General features: G+C 49.3%; 1 long non-coding RNA gene across 1 annotated transcript; it reads left to right on the top strand.

Annotated features, from left to right (window-relative positions):
- Nucleotides 1-242: 242 nt before the first annotated feature.
- Nucleotides 243-2804, top strand: LOC309849026. Its single transcript, XR_014303431.1, has 2 exons — nucleotides 243-1756; nucleotides 2350-2804. It is a non-coding gene; the product is annotated as an uncharacterized lncRNA (long non-coding RNA).
- The last annotated feature ends 18497 nt before the right edge of the window (nucleotides 2805-21301 follow it).

Below are 21301 nucleotides of genomic sequence, written 5' to 3'. Positions count from 1 at the left end.
GCCTTGGCAGAGCTCGTTTGAGACCCTACCGGAGATGCCCCGTGAACGGGCAGGGCTGTCATGGGAGCGGGGTCTCTGCGGTGAGGAGTCGGGGCTCCCCACTTGGTGGTTGAGGTGGGAGAGCCTGTTGCAGGGGTGAGTCCTCTCTGGAGGCAACGCTCTGTTGTGGCTTTGGGGAAAGGGTTGTGCTAGCTTTCCGGTCGTCGTGAAGGTTAGAGACCAGTACGCACCGGGTCCGGCTCTGAGCAGCTCTTTCTAAGCGGAGCTCTTGAGTTTCTGGTGGACGGGGCACGGCCCGCCTGCCCAGCTCCGTGTTCCTGCCATCAAGACGCCTCTCGCTGCCCAGGAAGGTCTGGGACTGTGGCTGCAGCCACAGATCACCCCCGGTCAGGACCGATCTCCCTCACGTCCTGCTGGGGTGGCAGCCTGGACTGAAGCGGGGAGGGGAGGGCGCCTCTCGCTCCTGCGTATGAGTGTGTCACCAGCAGAACTCGCGGTGGCGTGATCCTCCCAGCTCTATGGGGAACGTGTCCTGGCTTGGTAGGACAGGAAGTACGGCCAGTGCGAGCCTCCCACTTCCCAGGAGGAAAGCACTTTGATCAAACCGCCACAGTTGTGCTCAAGGTGGGTCCGAGGCACAAAGTCTGTGTGAAGTGTTGAGTGTTAGCAGTGGAGGTTTGGACCACAGCTGGTGAGCGAGCTGGTGGCCCAGGGCGAGCGTGGCTCGTGGCTGGCAACGCTGGTGCGAATGCTGTGGCCACCCGCAGGGAGGACAGGCCTCCTGCCGCCGTCATCCTGGAGACTTAAGTAGAGCTCAGTGTAGCTGGCGGGGCCTCCGCGGGCAATAGCTCGCGCACCCTGCTCATGTGTGATTGCACGGCGGCCCTGGGCATCAGGATCCGCGGATTCGCAGGTGTGTGGAACGATCCAGTGCGCGCAGCTCGCACGGGAGAGGCAGAGCCGCTCAGTTCTGTGTTGGTGACTCGGGCGGAGTCCCTCGGGTCTGTGCGGCTGTGACACCGTCTGGAAGGAGCGATGGTCCTTCCGTGACCCTGCTCCGTTTCAACCACGTCTGCTGTCCGGACACTGGCAGCCGGGCAGGTCATAAACTGTCCTTCCCTGTGCTGTGGATGGGAGACGCCGATTTCGAAGTCCCGAGCTTAGTTTGTTTCTAGAAAATCGTGTTTTCTTTTAGTGCTTTAAATTTGTTGGCATTTTTATACCGATGCCCTGCAGTTACTGAAACGCGCGTGTCTGAGTTCTGGCCCTTCTTCCCGCGTCCTGTCCGGCGTCACTGTCCACGGCGTCATTTCACCGTGCGCCCACGCCGTTCTTCCTCCGCAAACCCCTGTTCTGTGCTCAATGCCTTCCGCTTTCCTCGGTTTACTTGCTCCCAAACTGCTTGCTTACGGAGCTTCTCTTTCTCGCTGTGTTTCGGACGGACCCGCTCTCTGCTTTAGCTAGGGTTACACCGCAGGATGGCGGGCCGCGTCCTTGCGTCGGTAATTCCTACTCCTCCGTGGCTCTTACCGTCTCCTGACCGTGGATGCGGTCACAGTGCAAAGTGTCTAGGAAGTTGGCTTTCTTTTTACTCTCAATTTTTTTTTCTGAAAAAGAGGAGTAATAGGAAAACACACAGAAATGTATCAAACCAGGTATCGGAAAACAGAGCAGCAGCGCATGCGGAGAGCAGGACACGAGAGTGCAGGAAGCCTCAGAACCAAGTGCCCAGCGCCGCGGCTGTGGGTCCTCAGAGGTACGTTAGCTGATGACTCGGCGGCTGCTTTGGGCAAACCGTTCGGAAAGAAAGTTGAGAGCTTTGGCTCCTACCACACGAGGAAGCACGTTTCCTTGTGGGCGGCCGTGCGCGCCGTCTCTAGTGTGTGTGCAGAAGGAGTGCGGGAGCGGGTGCGGGCAGTCGGCGGGAAATGCCTTCATGTCCCCTGGGGCCAGGAGAGGAGACAGCTGCAGCGTCCACGGTAGGCTCACGACGGACGCCTCCGGAGCGGGCTGCGGTGCTCAGCGCACGTCCCCCTGCCCGTGAGTCCCCGAGGGCCCGCTCACTCCCGAGCTCGTCCCGGGGCAGGGGGAGCCGGCGGGGCCGCGGTGGCGTCATCTCTGACATCGAGCAAGTTTTCCTCGGCTTATCTGCTGTGACACTGTGTCTGTTAAAATATTTGCCTGTGGTTTTTGGGTTGTTTTCTTACAGTTTTGAGAATTCCTTATATGTCCGGGTAGAAGTCTTTAATCAGAGAGGTGATTTGCAAATGTTTTCTCCCAGTTTAAGTGTTTTTAAACACCTCGAGCCTCCATCAGTCTCTGCTCGAGAGTGTGGGGATTTTATTTCAGGCCGTGGCATGGACAGAGTGTCCTGGAGGTGCAGCTCGCGGGGACAGGGCTCCAGGCACACGAGTACCCGTAGAGAGTCAGAGCGAAGCTGCGGCTCCTTTCTTGTCATTTCACCACAAACCAAAACGCGTCCGAGGAAGCGGTTGTCTCCGGACTCGCCTGCAGTTAACAAGCGTCTTCGCTGCGATTGTCGCCGCGATTGTGGTAGTTTTCATTGGTCGCCTGGGAGCCACAGCTGTTTGTTTGGAGCTGCCTGTGGGTCACACGTGGCTGGGACACTTGAGACACTTGTGCCTCCGCTGAATTGAGATGTGCTGTAAAGGGCAACACAACGCAAATTCCAGATTCTTAGGACGAAAAAAGAAACGTAAAATAATTAAATATTTTTTCATACTGTTACATGTTGAAGTGATACTTTGTGTGTTTGCGTAAATAAAATGTATATTAAAATTTAATTTTGCGAGTGTTGTTTTGACTTTTTAGTATTTCTTCTGGAACATTACAGACACCTGTATGTCTCCTGTGTACTTCTGTTTCCGTTCTAGGACTCCACTCAGGACACCACGGGGCGTTGGCTTGTTACTGCCTCCTCAGGCTCCTTCTGGCCGTGACAGTTTCTCAGGCTTTTTTCTATGATCTGGACAGTTTGGAGGAGTACTAGTCGGATGCTCCATAGAATGCCCCTCAGTGGGGTTTTGTCTGTTTTTCTCGTGATTAGATTGGGATTTGGAGCTTCGGGGAGGAAGACCACGGACGTAAAGTGACTTTCTCATCACGTGGAGCCCGGGGAGTGCACTGGCGGCGCGGCCGCTCGCGGTGGGCGCCGGCGCAGGTCACCTGGCGGGGTGGGTTCTCATCCTGTGCTCGGAGGAAGTGGCCCCCTTGTGCAGCCCGTATTTAGGGGAGAGGGGCCGCCCCCATCTCCTCGAGGGGAGGGTAGCTACATCAGTAATGGGAAGTTCTTCTGCATGGGGGGTTTGTCTCCTAATTCTGTCTGGCCAGACGTTAGTCAGTCTTACCTTCGCCAACGAGAAGCTGTTGTTGACATTGATTTTCTCTATTGTTTTCTGCTTTATTTTATATTGATTTTTACTCTGATCTTTATTATTTCGTTTTTTCTGCTCACTCTGAAGTTCTCTCTCTCTCTCTCTCGAGACAAAGTTGACTGATTAAAGATCTTTCTGTTGCATTTTACCAATTTTATGTATTTATTTATTTATTTTAATTTATGTATTCGACAGAGATCACAAGCAGGCAGAGAGAGAGAGGAGGAAGCAGGCTCCCCGCTGAGCAGAGAACCCGATGCGGGACTCGATCTCAGGACCCTGAGACCATGACCTGAGCTGAAGGCAGAGGCTTAACCTACTGAGCCACCCAGGCGCCCCACATTTTACCAATTTTAATATGTTCTTTCTTTTTTTTCTTTTCAGAATACTTTCCAGTTTTCTTTTTGGTTAGTACTTTGACCTAGGGGTTGTTTAGAAGCTTGTCATCTGGTTTCCAAATTATTATGGATTTTGCAGATAATTTTCTGTTACTGATTTACACTGTAATCCCACTGTGGTCAGAGAACATACTTCATATGAGGTGAATATATTTAAATTTATTGAGATTTGTTTTATGACCCTAGGTAGGGTGTACGGTGGCAAATGTTCTGGGTACACATTAAAAGAGTATTTATTCTGGGGGCGCCTGGGTGGCTCAGTGGGTTAAGCCTCTGCCTTCGGTTCAGGTCATGATCTCAGCATCCTGGGATGGAGCCCCGGGTCAGGCTTTCTGCTCAGTGGAGACCCTGCTTCCCCATCTGTCTCTGCCTGCCTGTCTGACTACTTGTGATCGCTCTCTCTCGTGTCAAATAAATAAATAAAATCTTAAAAAAAAAAAGTGTTTATTCTAGTGTTACATGATGTTCTGTGGAGTCCACTAAGATAAGATTTAAGTCTTTTGCAGTCTCACTAATTTTTTTCTACTTTTCCTATTGATTGTTGAGAGAGGGTTATAATCTTTTTGGTATAATTATGAAATTTTCTCTTTATTTAATTTTTCTCCATTTTTGCCTTAAATATTTTGAAGCTCTGTTGTTAGGCTCATAAGTATTTAGGATTATTATATTTCCTAAATGAATGGACCTCCTTTATAATTGTAAAGTGACCCTCACAATCTCTAGTAATATTCATTGCCTCGAAATCTGTTTTGTCAATATTACTGTCCCTCTAGCTTTCTTTCCTTTTCTTTTCTTTTATCTTGTATTTATTTGAGAGAAAATGACTGAGCACAAGCAGGGTGTGGTGATGAGGGGGAAGCAGAAGGAGAGGGAAGCAGACTCCTTGCTGGCCAGCGTCCCAGGATCATGACCTGAACCGAAGGCAAGTGCTTAACTGACTGAGCCACCCAGACGCCCTCAGCTTTCTTTCATTTGTGTTAATATCATATACCTTTTCTTTCTTTTATATGTAACATGTTTGTGCCTATTTATTTATTTTTAAAGATTTTATTTATTTATTTGACACAGAGAGAGCAATGACAAGCAGGCAGAGAGGCAGGCAGAGGGGGAGGGGAACCTAGGCTCCTCACTGAACAGAGAGCCTGATGGGGCTGGATCCCAGGATCCCAGGACCCTGAGATCATGACCTGAGCTGAAGGCAGAGGCTTAACCCACCGAGCCACCCAGGTGCCCCTGTGACTCTATTTAAAGTGGACGTCTTGTGGACAGCACACAGTTGGTAACAGTATTTTTTGTTTTTAATACACTTGAACAGTCTCTGTTTTTTAGTAGGAATTTCTAGGCTATTTACCTTTAATGTGGTTGGCTTTAAGTCTACCATTTTGCTTTTTGTTTTTCCTCACTGCTGAGACAAGACCTTGCTTTGTACTAAGTAGGTTTTTTTTTCTTATTTTTATTAACATATAATGTATTATTAGCCCAAGGGGTACCGGTCTATGAATCATCAGGCTTACACATACTCTCCCCAATAGCACATACTCTCCCCAATGTCCATAACCCAACCACCCTCTCCCTACCCCCTCCCACTGGCAACAGTCAGTTTGTTTTGTGAGATTAAGAGTTTCTTATGATTTTTCTCCCTCCTGATCCCATCTTGTTTAATTTTTTGCTTCCCTACCCCCCACAGCCGCCCATTCTGTCTCTTAATCAGAGGCATCATATGATAATTGTCTTTCTCTGATGGACTTATTTTGCTCAGCATAATACCCTCTAGTTCCATCCACATCATCACAGATGGCAAGATTTCGTTTCTTTTGATGGCTGCATAGTATTCCATTTTGTGTGTGTGTGTGTGTGTGTGTGTGTGTGTGTGTGTGTATACCACATCTTCTTTATCCATTCATCTGTTGATGGACATCTAGGCTCTTTCCATAGTTTGGCTGTTGTGGACATTGCTGCTATAAACATTCGGGTGCATGTGCCCCTTCGGATCACTACATTTGTATCTTTAGGGTAAATACCCAGTAGTGTGATTGCTGGGTCATAGCATAGCTCTATTTTTCACTTTTGGAACCTCCAGGCTGTTTTCCAGAGTGGCTGCACCAGCTTGCTTTCCCACCAACAGTGCAGGAGGGTTCCCTTTTCCCTGCATCCTCGCCAGCATCTGTCATTTCCTGACTGGTTAATTTTAGCCATTCTGACTGGTGTGAGGTAGGTTCTCACTGTGCTTTGGAGTTGTATTTCCCTGATGGCCAAGTGATGTGGAGCACTTTTTCATGTGTCTGTTGGCCATCTGGATGTCTTCTTTGCAGAAATGTCTGTTTATGTCTTCTGCCTGTTTCTTGATTGGATTATTTGTTCTTTGGGTGTTGAGTTTGATAAGTTCTTTATAGATTTTGGACACTAGCCCTTTATCTGATGTGTTATTTGCGAATATCTTCTCCCATTCTGTCAGTTGTCTTGGTTTTGTTGACTGTTTCCTTTGCTGTGCAGAAGCTTTTGATCTTGATGAAGTCCCAATAGTTCATTTTTGCTCTTGCTTCCCTTGCCTTTGGCAATATTTCTAGGAAGAAGTGGCTGTGGCCGAGGCCAAAGAGGTTGCTGACTGTGTTTTCCTCAAGGATTTGGATGGATTCCTGTCGCACGTTGAGGTCCTTCACCCATTTTGAGTCTGTTTTCGTGTGTGGTGTAAGGAAATGGTCCAGTTTCATTCTTCTGTATGTGGCTGTTCAATTTTCCCAACACCATTTGTTGAAGAGACTGTCTTTTTTCCATTGGACATTCTTTACTGCTTTGTCAAAGATTAGTTGATTCTAGAGTTGAGGGTCCATTTCTGGTTCTCTATTCTGTTCCATTGATCTATGTGTCTGCTTTTGTGCCAGTACCATGCTGTCTTGATGATGACAGCTTTGTAATAGAGCTTGAAGTCTGGAATTGTGATGCCACCAACTTTGGCTTTTTCAACATTCCTCCGGCTTTGGGGTCTTTTCTGGTTCCATATAAATTTTAGGGTTATTTGGACCATTTCGTTGAAAAAAATTGATGGTATATTGATAGGGATTGCATGAAATGTGTAGATTGCTTTAGATAGCGTAGACATTTTAACAGTGTTTGTTCTTCCAGTCCATAAGCATGGAACGTTTTTGCATTTCTTTGTGTCTTCCTCAATTTCTTTCAGGGGTACTTTATAGTTTTCCGAGTACAGATTCTTTGCCTCTTTGGTTAGGTTTATTCCTAGGTATCTTATGGTTTTGGGTGCAATTTTAAGTGGGATCGACTCCATAGTTTCTCTTTCTTCTGTCTTGTTGTCAGTATAAAGAAATGCAACTGATTTCTGTGCCTTGATTTTCTATCCTGACACTTGACTGAATTCCTGTACAAGTTCTAGCAGATTTGGAGTGGGGTGTTTTGGGTTTTCCACATAAAGTATCATATCATCTGCAAAGAGTGAGAGTTTGACTTTGCTGATTTGGATGCCTTTGATTTCTTTTTGTTGTCTGATTGCTGAGGCTAGGGCTTTTAGTACTATGTTGAACAGCAGTGGTGATAATGGACATCCCTGCCGTGTTCCTGACCTTAGCGGAAAAGCTCTCAGTTTTTCTCCATTGAGAATGATATTCGCTGTGGGTTTTTCATAGATGGCTTTGATGATATTGAGGTATGTGCCCTCTATCCCTACACAATGAAGAGTTTTGATCAGGAAGGGATGCTGTACTTTGTCAGATGCTTTTTCAGCATCTATCGAGAGTGTCATGTGGTTCTTGTTCTTCCTTTTATTGATGTGTTGTATCACATTGACTGATTTGCAGATGTTGAACCAACCTTGCAACCCAGAAATAAATCCCACTTGGATGTGGTGAATAATCTCTTTAATGTACTCTTGGATCCTATTGGCCAGTATTTTGGTGAGAATTTTTGCAAATGTGTTCATGGATATTGGTCTGTAATTCTCTTTTTTGAAGGGATCTTGGTCTGGTTTTGGGAGCAAGGTGATGCTGGCTTTATAAAATGAGTTTGGTAGTTTCCCTTCCATTTCTATTTTTTGGAACAGTTTCGGGAGAATAGTTGTTAATTCTTCTTTAAATGTTTGGTAGAATTCCCCTGGGAAGCCATCTGACCCTGGGCTCTTGTTTGTTGGGAGATTTTTGATGACGCTTCAATCTCCTTACTGGTTATGGGTCTATTTACGTTTTTAATTTCTTCCTGGTTCGGTTGTGGTAGTTTATAGGTCTCTAGGAATGAATCCATTTCTTCCAGATTGTCAAATTTGCTGGCGTATAGTTGCTCATAACACGTTCTTATAAATGTTTGTATTTCTTCGGTATTGGTTGTGATCTCTCCTCTTTCATTCATGATTTTATTTATTGGGGTCATTTCTTTTTCTTTTTGTTAAGTATGGCCAGGGGTTTATCAATTTTATTAATTCTTTCAGAGAACCAGTTCCTAGTTTTGTTGATTTGTTCTACTGCTCTTTTGCTTTTGATTTTGTTGATTTCTGCTCTGATCTTTATGATTTCTCTTCTCCTGCTGGGTTTAGGCTTTCTTTGATGTTCTTTCTCCAGCTCCTTTAGGTGTAGGGTTAGGCTCTGTACTTGAGACCTTTCTTGTTTCTTGAGAAAGGCTTGTATTCACTATATACTTTTCTCTCAGGACTGCCTTTGCTGTGTCCCACAGATTTTGAACAGTTGTGTTTTCATTATCATTGGTTTCCATGAATTTTTTCAAAATTTTTTTCAATTTTTATTTATTTGACAGAGATCACAAGTAGGCAGAGAGGCAGGTAGAGGGAGGAAGAAGCAGTTTCCTGCTGAGCACAGAGCCTGACATGGGGCTTGATCTCAGGACCCTGAGACCATAACCTGAGCCAAAGACAGAGGCTTAACCCACTGAGCCACCCAGGCTCCCCTCAATTCTTCTTTAATTTCCTGGTTGACCCATTCATTTTTTAGAAGGATGCTCTTTAGCTTCCATGTATTTGGGTTCTTTCCAACTTTCCCCTTGTAATTGAGTTCTAGCCTCAGAGTCTTGTGGTCTGAAAATATGCAAGAAATTATCCCAATCTTTTGGTACCAGCTGAGACCTGATTTGTGACCCAGGATGTGATCTATTCTGGAGAATGTTGCATGCGCACTGGAGAAGAATGTGTTTTCTTTTGCTTTGGGATGTTCTTTTGGGAATGTTCTGAATATATCTGTGATGTCCATCTGGTCCAGTGTGTCATTTAAAGCCTTTATTCCTTATTGATCTTTTGCTTGGATGATCTGTCCAATTCAATGGGGGGAGTGTAAATGTCCCCTACTGTTATTGTACTATTGTTGATGTGTTTCTTTGATTTTGTTATTAATTGACTTATATAGTTGGCTGCTCCCATGTTAGGGGCATAGATATTTAAAATTGTTAGATCTTCTTGTTAGACCTTTTGAGTATGATATAATGTCCTTCCTCACCTTTTGTTATAGTCTTTGGCTTAAAATCTAATGTATCTGATATAAGGATTGCCACCCCAGCTTTCTTTTGATGTCCATTAGCATGGTAAATTGTTTTCCACCCCCTCACTTTATTTATTTATTTATTTATTTGACAGAGATGGCAGAGAGGCAGGCAGAGAGAGAGGAGGAAGCAGGCTCCACTCCCCATTTTGCAGAGAGCCCAATGCAGGGATCATGACCTGAGCTGAAGGCAAAGGCTGAACCCACTGAACCACCCAGGTGCCCCCACCCCCTCACTTTAAATCTGGAAGTGTCTTTGCGTCTAAAATGAGTTTCTTGTAGTCAGCATATTGATGGATTTTATTTTCTTATCCATTCTGATACTCTTTGTCTTTTGTTTGGGGCATTAGCCCATTTACATTCAGGGTAACATTTGAAGATATAGTTCGGGTTCACTCTTGGTACTTTTGTTCCCTGAACAATTTCCATAGAATTTCATTCCGGGAATGAAAATGGTGGACTCCCTATCTCCAGCCAGGAGGAGGTGAGAGCTCGGGGTCCCCTCCTCTGTGCCCCTGCGGAGAATGTAGTGCCATTGTATTGCTTGTAAGGTGACTATTACTGCTTATTGTCTCTGTTTCTTTCTAGTCTATTACTTCTAGGCTCTTTCTTTGCTTAGAGGATACTTTTCAATATTTTCTGTAGGACTTGTTTGGTGTTTACAAATTTTTTTTAGTTTTTTTTTTTGTCCTGGAAGCTTTTTATCTCTCCTTCTATTTTCAGTGATAGCCTAGCTGGATATAGTATTCTTGGTTGCAAGTTTTTCTCATTTAGTGCTCTGAATATACCATGCCAGTTCTTTCTGGCCTGCTAGATCCCTGTGGATAAGTCTGCTGCCAATCTAATTTTTCTACCATTGTATATTACAGACTTCTTGTACTGAGCTACTTTTACGATTTTGTCTTTGTCACTAAGACTTGTAAGTTTTACTCTTAGATGATGGGGTGTGGACCTATTTTTAATGATTTTTAAGGGGGAATTCTCTGTGTCTCATGGATTTTGATGCTTGTTCCCTTTGCCATATTAGGGAAATTCTCTACTATAGTTTGCTCCAATATACCTTCTGCTCCCCTCTCTCTTTCTTCTTCCTTGGAATCCCAATTATTCTAATATTGTTTCATCTTACAGTATCACTTATCTCTCGAATTCTCCCCTCGTGGTCCAGTAGTTTGTCTCTCTTTTGCTCAGCTTCTGTATTCTCTGTCATTTGGTCTTCTATATCATTAATTCGCTCTTCTGCCTCATTTATCCTAGTGGTAAGAGCCTCCATTTTTTATTGCATCTCATTAATAGCTTTTTTGAATTCAGCTTGGTTAGATTTTAGTCCTTTTATTTCTCCAGACAGGGTTTGGCTAATATCTTCCATGACTTTTTCAAGCCCAGCTAGCACTTGAGAATCATCATTCTGAACTCTAGGTTTGACATCTTACTAATGTCCATATTGATTAGGTCCCTAGCTGTTGGTACTGCCTCTTGTTCTTTTTTTTTTTTTTTTTTTTTTTGTGGTGAGTTTTTCTGCCTTGTCATTTTATCCAGATAAGAATATATGAATGAGAGAATAAAGTACTAAAAGCATAGCAAAGACCCCAGAAAAATGTACACTAACCAAATCAGAAGAGACCCCAAATTGGGGGGAGAAGAAAGGGGGGAAAAAGAAATTAAAAAAAATGTATATATATACATGTTAGACTGTTGAATAGAACAGAGCCACCTACTTGATTTTGGGTGAATTTTGGTCTCTTAGGAGAAACTATCTCCTGAGTTTTAAATAAATTAAAACATATATATAAAGAAAAATAAGGATGAAAACGATTAAGTTATGAAATATGACTATAAAGATGAAAATTTAAAAATTGTAGAAAAGTAATTGATAAGATAATTTGGTTGGAAATAGGAAAAAAAAAAAAAAAAGGAATGTGCTCAGGCCGGGGACTAGAACAAAGCCCTGTGCAAGATTAGGGTATATTTTGATGTGTTAGAAGAAATTGTATTCCAAAATTTTTTAGAAAAGAAAAAACCTGTATGTATTCAAAAAATAAGGTTAAATACAATGAAAGGATAAAATACAACTATAACAATGAAGGTTTAAAAAGATTTTTTTAAAGAAAGGTATTGTTAAGATAAACTAGTTAAAAATGTTAAAAGAGGAAAGAGAAAAGTAAAAAAAATAGAATAAGGAAAACAATAAAATTAAAAAAAATTAACTGTGCAATACTAATGGATCATGGGAAAAGCCATGAATTCTCTGCATTGCTTTCCCCAGCTCTGGAGTTTGCAGTTCTCCTTGATTGGTGAGCTTGGCCGTGGCTGGATGTTCTTGCTGATCTTGGGGAGGGGCCGTTGCTCTGATTCTCAAGTGTCTTTGCCTGAGGCGGAATTGCACCGCCCTTGCCAGGGGTCGGGCTAAGCCATCTGCTCGGGTTCGCTCTCGGAGCTTTTGTTCCCTGAACAATTTCCGTAGAATTTCATTCCGGGAATGGAAATGGTGGGCTCCCTATCTCCAGCCAGGAGGAGGTGAGAGCCCGGGGCCCCCTCCTCTGTGCCCCTGCCGAGAGAAGCCGTCGGTCCCTCCCGTGTCCCTGGTCTCTGGCTGCGCTCTGAACTCCCCTGGTTTGTGACCGAGCGTCTCTGTCTCTGGCGCGCAGTCCCGTTTGGATTCTCCAAACCCAGCACATTCCTGCCACAGGCTCCTGAGCCACTCCTCCTGGAGGAGGAAGGTGAATGTCCCTGGATCTGCCACCAGTGGGGTCCCTGCTCGAAGGGCAGTGGTCCGACTGTGCCTCGGGTCATGGTTTAAGGTAACCCTGACCTGAGAACCGACTCTTTGGCTCCCTCTCTGCAGCCGGCTTTCCTACTCTGATACCTGCGAGCTCTGCCTCACTCAGGCACCCCCGATCCTCTGGTGACCCTGTGGGACCTGAGACCATGCTGTCCCTGCGAGGGCTCCACCCCTCTCTTAGCCTCTGGAGTGACGTCCCTCCATGGAGCTGACTTCTAGAAGTTCAGATTTTGTGCTCCGCTGCTCCGCAGCTTGCCGGGAGCTGGCCCCTCCCCCACAGTCTATCTTCCCATCACGTTGGATTAACGTCTCCGCACGTCCTACCTTACAGAAGGTGGTCGATTTTCTGTTCCTAGAATCGCGGCTCTTCTTCTCTTCAATCTCCTGTTGAGTGTGTCGGTGTTCAGAATGGTCTGATAACTGTCCAGCTGATCGGCTGCGAGCTGATGTCATCTTGGTCTCCTACTCCTCCGCCATCTTGCCTCTCCTCTCCTGTACTCGGTAGTTTACAGTTAGGGACTTCGTTCACCAAATAATTACTAAGCATTTATGATGTAGCATTATTAATTTGCACTCTCCGCGTTATTGGAGAGGGCTTCCATTTCTGGCCAAGATGGAATCATAGAGACCAAATGTATTCTGCCTGATGGAAATCAAACCAAACCGAACGCAACCAAAGAAGCTAGACACCATGTCCTGGAGGAGACAATGTATAGCTCCACTGGAGAACTGGGGTGTCTCGGAGATTCAGCAAACAGCCGAAGTGAGCCCTACAGGAAGTCTGCAGTCTCCCGGGCAGGGGAGCGAACCTGGGAAGAGCATGGAAGTTTCTCTAACTAGCATGCAGTTAGTCATCCTGGGAAGCCAGAGCAGCTAACGTTTTCAAGATAGGGTGTCAGGTTAGCTCCGGACTTAACAAGTCTGGGAATCAGGAGAGGTCAGGGCTAACCCTGAGGTAATGGTGAACATTTGGGGTCATCAACATATAAGGGGCATTTGAGGGCGTGGGATTTATGAGCCTGAAGTACGCCAACACTTAGGCGCGGAGCAGGAGCGTGGGAGCGGAGGCCAGGGGAGCGGTGTTGCGGGAAATTGGCAGTCAGCTCTTTTGAATGCTGCTGGGAGGCAGACTTGATTCTGATGGAGGATTGATCATTGCATTTGGCAATGCTTTGACGAGAGCTGTTCCATTGGAGTGCTGCTATCGGGTTTTGTTTTTTGTTCTGAGAGAAGCAGCTTTTCGTCACACAGGTTTTTTCCTATACAATTAGGTTCTACATATCGTTTATTTTTATTTTTTTATTTCTCAAAAGATTTTGTTTGTTTATTTGAGAAAGAGCACAAGCAGGGGGAGCAGCGGGCAGTGGGAGAAGGAGAAGCAAGCCCCCTGCTGAGCAGAGAGCCTGATGCGGGACTCGATCCCAGGACCCTGAGACCATGACCCGAGCCAAGGCAGACATTCAACCGACTGAGCCAGGCAGGCGCCCCTGTACATATCAAGTGTAAAGATCAATTATAAATCCAGGAGCCAGGTTCCTCCCTCCTACTTTGAAATATGGGCTTTTCTAATACTGTGCAGCTTCCTTTGCCTCTTCCCGTTTCCTGCTTTCTCTGTGTCGATAAATCATCCTGACTCGGGTCAGTCACGCGCTGCTTTTCATTTTTAATTTTGCCGCCTGTGTTTGCATTGCCAACAGTGAAGAATTGGTGGTGGAATCTGTAATTCAGCATTTTACTCTTTTTTTTTTTTTTTAAGATTTTATCCTTTCATTTGACAGACAGAGATCATGAGTAGGCAGAGGCCGGCGGGGGGTGAACAGGCTCCCCGGTGAGCAGAGAGCCCCGTATCGGGACCCTGAGACCATGACCTGAGCCGAAGGCAGATGTTTGACTGACTGAGCCCCCCCAGGCGCCCCATGTAATTCAGCATTTTGTATGTGAGGTCGTATCGATACCCAAGATGTAAGTCTCATACTGACAATGGACACCTCCAGTTGTAACTGAAGATCACGTATTGCTTTGTATTATTCTGATTTTTGGACACACCACAGTTTATTGCTTGTCAGTGGGTTGTCTGCAGTGTTTAGCTGTTAACAGACATGGCAGGACTTCAGTGCCCATCTGTCCTCTGTGTGCTGGTGTCTCCTGCTTTCACTCTGTTTTTGCCATTGGTGAGGTGGGAGTGTTTTCCTGTGTAGACTCGCTGCTGAGATTTCTCATGTGTGAATTGCTTGTTTCCATCTTTTGTAATTTTCGGAGAGTTTCTCGCCATTTTGTTACTGATTTATGGGGGTCTCATATGTTTTAAAAACGAGTCTTTTGTCAGTCCGAGATACTGTACAAATCTTTTCTCAGCTTCTTGTGTGCTCTCTCAGTGTTGTCTTTTCTTATTTTAAATTTCACTGTAGACCCATTTATCAGTCTTTCTTTTATAAAAATGTTATACTAGCAAATGCTGCATTTTGTTTAAGAACATTTCCTAACCCTGGAATCGGGGAAGGTAAACATGTAATAGTTGTGTCTTTCACATTTTGTTTTTAATTTAGCCAGAATGAGCTTTTACAGATGGTAGGAGTCCAATTCATTTATTTTCCGTAAATGTATTCAGTTTCAGGACACCAACAGTTGGGAAGTGTGGTGTAAAATGTTATTCTTTCATAAGCCAAAAATCATTGGTCCAATTGTCCCTCCTTGAGTCAACACAAGACAGTCTTAATTTCTATAGTTTTGTAATAGACCTTGCTATCTCAAGGAAAATGCTTCAAACTTTTATTCTTTAAGAATCGCATTTTCTGACCTTTTTCCTTTCATATACATTTAAGGGTCCAGTCCCTCCAAAAGAATAAGTTTTCAATTAGGTTTGTCCTGTCTATAAATCAGTTTGGAGAAAGGTTCACATAGTTATAATATTGATTATTTCAGTCCATGAACATTGTATAGCTCTCCATGCTTACTTTTGTCTTTCTTAATGCTTTTCGACATCCTATAAACTTCTCTGTGATGTGTTACCTCAACTTTTGTTAGATTTAGTCCTAGGGGCCTCATTGTAAAAATGCAATAGTATTGTATTTTCTTTTTCTTTTCTTTTTTTAAAATTTAAGATAGGGTTTTTACCTGCTACTGACACACAGAAATGCATTTAAGTTTCATTTGATTTTGTATCCAGAGATCTTGCTAAGCCACGGTGGCAGTTGTCCACTAAGTGTAATAGCTTATCTGTCGCTTCACTGGGTTTTCTCTGTACCTGTGCTGGTTCCCCCAGAAGTAGACGGCAGGGCTAGTCACGTGAGAGCTTTATTAGGAGAAATGCCAGAAAGTGACCATGGTGGCAGGGATGTGTTGGAGCCTGGTCAGGCCAGCTGGGCAGGATTCAGGTCAGATCCTCATGGAAGAGGCCTGAGGGGAGGAGGGAAGGTCGGGCAGAAGCGCCAGAGTGCGGCGCGGTTCTGGTGAAGTTTGACAAAGCACTGGGGAGTTCCTGAGCCACGGTTACTGGCCGGAGGGTTCCTGTGTCCGGGGCTGAGCCGTGTGACCCTGCTGGTTTGTGAGGGCCGTGATGCGTTTCAGAGTGTGGCATTGGGGGTTTCAGATCAGTGGCCTCCCCAGATGTGAAGATCTAAGATGCTCACGGCCCACACATACGTCTGCTCAGACCTCTCAGGGGGCGGCTCAAAGGGAGGTGGTGAATGGGCTGAGCTCACCCTGTCACCGTGTGCCAGCCAACAACGGGCCTTCCATTTTGCAGGCCCAGGCGTCACCCTGCTGATGTCGGTGTCTTCCCTACGGCCCAAAGCTCCTTCCGGGTGAGGGGTCTGAGTGTCTGCAACTCGAGCCTTGCAGGACAGAGTCACTGCCTCCCAAGGGCACGGCTGGAGAAGACCCTTGGCGGCCGCTTTGACTCGCGGGGCCTCGACTGCCCGCGTGCTGGCATGTGCTTGCGGTTCAGGTGAGTCCTCGCAAGCTGCACCGAGGCACAAGTACGATGTTTTCCTGGGCGTGTTTCCAGCCTGTTGTCCCGCCCACTCTGCAGACCCCTCAGGCTCCTCGGAGCTTGTGTCCTGCGCCCGCGGCTGGCTCAGTGCCCGGGAAGCCCGGGGTGACGGCCGGAGAGCCTGTCCGGGAGCCGTCTGCGGCCGGTTGCGGGTGAGGCTGGGGGCTCCTCCCTGAGCCTTCTCGCCCTCTCCGAGCAGCAGGGGCTCTCGCGTGGCCTGGGCGTCGAAGAACCCATTGGGTCAGCGGCGGGATGACTGTGTGTCGTGGGCACCTAGTGAGATGTCCCGCCTCAACCGAGATGTCCCGCCGCGGCCCCAGTGCACACGGGGCTTCTCACCCTGCGCTCATTTGGCTGCATGGCCTCCCGGCAGGAGGAAGGTGTCCTGCATGTGTAGTCACAGACGTGCCCTGTGCGGTGCCCCGAGGGGCTTTTCGTGCCTCATAATCCGGCTGCCAGGTGCTGGAGCCGACGCCCTTCCTCCGGCACGTGGGGCCGTCCAGCGGTGCTGTGAGCCGCACGGGGCCTGGCGGGGACGCAGGGTCGGGGGGAGCACGTCCAGCACAGCCCCCCCAACCCCTGCCGCTCTGGACGCGCCCTGGCCGCCTGCCGGGAGGGGGCCGCCAGGGCTCCGCGGGGCTCCGGGTGGGAGGCGGGGGGCGGGGAAGATGACACACAGATCTCTGGGCTCCGAAAATATCCTCCGCTTTCCAGAAAATTGAGTCAAATGGTATGGAAATTCGGCGAAGTGATTATGGGTATTGTTCTGTGGACGTGTTGCCAGGTGTCTCTTCAAGAAGAGAGATAAATTTGTGTTTCTCTGCCTTTATTCTGGGTTTAAGGTTTTAATAAAAATGCAGCGAGGGAATTCTGCATAGCAGCTTATCTAGAGCTGAGATTCATGATGCTGACAAGAGCCTCAAGCCGTCTTGTCTCTCGCGGGCTCACCCACCACCCTCCAGGGCCACCGGAGAACGCGCCAGCGCCCCCCCCCCCCGCCCCGTCCACCCCAGGGAGTGTGGGCCACCCTTGCTGCTCGTCCTCCTGGTCCCAAGCCTGGAGCTGTGTCACTGGCAGGGTCTGGGTTCCCTGCCCACGGGGACATCCCTGGGGATGGGGAGGGAGGGGTCGCTTGCCTCAGCCTCCGCTCCCACTGCGGGTGTCCCGCTGGCTGGAAAGCTGGCTTCCCGTCCCTCCTTGCTGCAGAGGGGCTGGTTCCTTTTCTCAGTTGCACAGGCTGGGAAGGGTGCGGCTGGGAGAAGGCGCCCAGCCTCCGGGGCCAGGGCTGCAGGCTGGTGGGGGAGCCGCGCGCATCAGACCCCTGGCCCCGGAGCCCTGAGCCGCCGCCTCTCCAATCCAGATGTGCTACGCACTAGACGGCAGGGTTGTTCCAGAAGGGGCGTGTGCTGTGCTCCAGCCACAGGGACCCTGGTGACCGAGGCTGCGACAGGCCACATCTGGAAGGGTCTGGGAAGAGAGCTGAGGGCCCCCACCTCCCCCAGCCAAGTGGTCCCCAGAGCCATGCGGCTGCCTGGGGTGTCCCGGAGATGATCCGGGGAGGGCATGCTACGAAGAAGACAAGATGCAAACGCTTTACAGTGTGAACACTTCAGCCACAGAAGGACCCGGGTGGCCGTGTGCAGTCCCCCCGGGGGCGCTGGAGGATCCTGGGGAACGTGGGCCGGCGCTGGGGCGGGGAGGGGTCTGAACCCCCATCCCCTCGCTCACGGGGTCCCCTTCTCTGTTGTGGCTGTTTGCGGGTCTGACTCTGCGTGGGGGACTCCGCACCCTGCCTCTGGCCGTGTCCTCTGTCTTTCTCCTTCGTGGCTTCCCGGTTCTCTGGTGCCCTTTAGCCTCCGTGCCTGTGACTTCCCTGGATGTCGTCGAGCCTCAGACTCCCTGGGCTTGCAGTCACCCGCGAGGGCAGGCCCCGCACCCTGGCCCTGCCCCAGCTTCCTCTGCTTCCATCTGGGCCATCCCGGGACTGCTTGCTGTGCAGACGCACGCGGGCAGATGTGTCCTCCTTGACGGCGTGGGTCACGTTCCTCGAGTCCCACCTGCTGTCCTCGCGGACGTGGGCCTCCTTGTGGTCCAGGTCCTCGAACACGTTTGTCGTAGTTTCTCTCTAGAAATTCCAGTGTCTGAGTCATTTCCAGGTTTGCTTCTATCAATGACTTCTTTTTAATATTTATTTTTTTTACATGATCTCCTCACCTAACGTGGGGCTCGAACTCAGGACCCTGTGACCAAGAGGCCTCCAGTGACTGAGCCAGTGGGGGCCCCTACCGACGACTTCTTGTTGGGGCACATTTCCTGGGTGTTTCTTTGATGTGCCTTGTATTTTTTTTTTAAGATTTTATTTATTTATTGACACACAGAGATGACAAGTAGGCAGAGAGGCAGGCAGAGAGAGAGGAGGAAGCAGGCTCCCCGCTGAGCAGAGAGCCCGATGCAGGGCTTGATCCCAGGACCCTGAGATCACGACCTGAGCCGAAGGCAGCGGCTTAACCCACTGAGCCACCCAGGCGCCCCCCTGTATTATTTTTTAATCGACACCGGAAGTCCACTTGTGTAAGAGAACAGCAGAGACTAAGCCAGGTGGCTGTGCAGAGCTGTGGGCGTGCCCGTGAGCTAGATGGGGGTCTTCTCCCCACGTCCACAGGCAGCAGACCAGCACCCCGGCTCTTGCATACCTTCTGCCTGTAGTCGCCCTGCTGGAAAGCTGGGAAAGCGCAGCAGACATGGAAGCAAGTGACTCACGCGGCACGCAGGCGTCTTTGGAGTCCAGGGAGCAGGGCATCAAGTCTCTGTAGCGGTGCCAGGGCTGGGGGCTTCATGGTCACTGGAGGTCGACTCGCCCCCAGGGACTTCAGAAGCTCAGGGCAGTCAGGACTCACACTCGCTCTCTCTCTCTCTCTCATCAAGTGGCCATGGGTTCATCTCCGTCCCACTGCCTTGTCCTCAGGGGTCATGCCGCACCTGCCCCTGGGGAGACCCCGGCCCTGCCCCAAGGGGAGCATCTCCTCTTCACACAGGGCTTTGGCCTTTCTCTGCTCTTCTGCCTGACTGCAGCCGGCCGCTCAGAGCTGGTCCCGTGGGCTCCTCTGCTCCCTCCGTCTTGGTGGCCGTGCTTCCCCGGGGCCTGCGGGGGCCTCTCAGCCCGTGCCATGCCCCCTGTTCCCACCGTGCCCAACCAAGGGTCCCTGGGAGGGGGCGGTCCCGGAGCCCATTCCACCAGGGTGTGTCCCTGCCGGGTGTGCCTGGCGGCCTTGGCCCCCGCTCCCCCATCTCTGCAGAGGCTGCTGCCATCGCTGGGGGGACAGTCGCGTGTGCCGGCCCCCTGCTGCGCCCCATGTCCTCCGTGGAGGCCGTCTGGGAGCCTCGGTGTATCCCATCTGGAGGCGGCCAGTGATCCTGAATGTTCCGTGGCCCGCAGCTGGCGGGTGTCTCGGGCCGGCAGTGGGGCGTTGATGCTGGCGGTGGGTCGTGTCCGAGGGGACCGGCCCGCGGTCCTGCACTCCGGAGCTCGCATTCTCTGCAGTTTTAAACCCCAGCCCCTGCAGGGCAGAACCTCGCTAAGGATGTTTGGCCCGTTCTGGAAGCAGCTGCTTCTCAGAGGAGAGGCGAGCGCACTGGGCCGGGAGAGGATATGAGGTTGTCGTCGGGGGCGTTTGCTGGGAAGAACATCTGTCACTTTTTTTTTTTTTAAGTTTAACTTAACACTTAAAAAAACTTGGAAATATAGTTTTTAAACTTGTTTTAAAATATCTCAAACAAAGGGTGTTTGTTGATTGGGCTTACTCATAAGAATCGTTGAAGTTCAGCACCTTCTAACGACCTGGGCGCAGCGCCTGACTGACCGAGGGTAGAAATTCACTGGCCACGCGGGTCGGTGGCGTGATCATGTGCATACGGTTTAGAAATACTGCGGTGCGCCCCTGAGCTTGACCTGTGGGTCCTGCGAGGAGTCTTCTCTCGGTCGTGATAGAAAAACCAACACATATCAGAGTGCTTCTGCCAAAAATCCTCAAACCCAGTGTTTGCTCAAACCTAACGGCAAGCAGGGCACTCGCTCATAAACCCGACTTTACCATATTTTAGTCAAACAAGAGTTGATACATTTAAAATTGTTTTCAAATAATTTGCCTCATCCTTAAGCTGTCCTTCTAGAATGTCCTCTTTGTTCTGTAACATGCATAATATTGTAACACTTACTTATACTTTGTAACTAAATGCACGTGCTTGTTGGGATTCATGCCTGAATTTGAACATTCCAGCTGTCATTGTAAGAAGTTCAGAGATCACTATTTTAGGTCAGCCCTTCATTGCACTGTTGGGAGAATAGGGGAGTTCGGATCGGGGGGATGTTGCAGATAATTTGTTAAGCTAGCGCGTGACTCGTTTTTGGACGTGAACGGAACGGACGCGGAGTTACCCCGCGGCGGCGCTGCGGCGGCTTGTACGCTGGGGGCTGCTTGCGGGGAGGAAGGCGGGGAGGGTGGCCTCCTCCCGCGGCTTCGGGGAAAACAGATTCCACCGCCAGGGGCTGCGGAGCTCAGACCTCCCGCCGGCGTCCCTGGAGGGCTGTGGAATCTGGTGGCTGGGCCTGCTGGCTCGAGTTTGCAGCCAGGAGCTCTGCGGACAGAGCAGCACGCCGGAGGAGGCGGGTGTCCAGGTGAGGTCTCTGTGCCTCCGTGCATGTGCCGCGCCCCTCGCGCTCCCGCGGGCTCCCGGGGTGCTGGCGGCAGACCTCTTGCAGGCTGGGGGGCCGGGCGAGAAGCCGTCTTCATTTCTTACCCTCAGCGTCCGGGTTCTGCTCTGAGCCTGGACCGACTTGTGTATCTTGTACGTTCCTGGGGCTCAACCTGGAAGAAGGGCCGTCGGCTGGTGCGGGCTGAGGCCCGGGTGGTCTGCGGCCCGTGGCCCGTGGCCCGTGTTCGCGTCCATGGTATGAGCAGAGGGCACAGCGGCGTGGCACTGGCTGGCTCTTGGGGGTTCTCAGAGGGGAGCCCAGACCTGCCTGTTGTCGTTCACAGAGTGTGGGTCCCCACCGTGTGGGTGACTGCAGACTGACATTCTGTCTCCCGGAGGGCAGTGTTTGTGTGTTTTAGTCTTTATGGAATTGAAAGATGTGGTCTTGGCCTCACGCAGATGCAGTCTGCCTGGGTGAAGCGGCGGAAGCTGGCCGCTTGGCTTCCCCGCGTGGGGCATCTGCTGACGGCCCCGGGGACCCCCAGCCCCACTGTCCT

Source organism: Mustela nivalis (genome assembly GCF_964662115.1).
Source record: "Mustela nivalis genome assembly, chromosome: 15".
Classification (NCBI taxonomy): Eukaryota; Metazoa; Chordata; class Mammalia; order Carnivora; family Mustelidae; genus Mustela; species Mustela nivalis.
The sequence above is the reverse complement of the archived record's forward strand: the minus strand, read 5'-3'. Positions and strand labels throughout refer to the sequence as shown.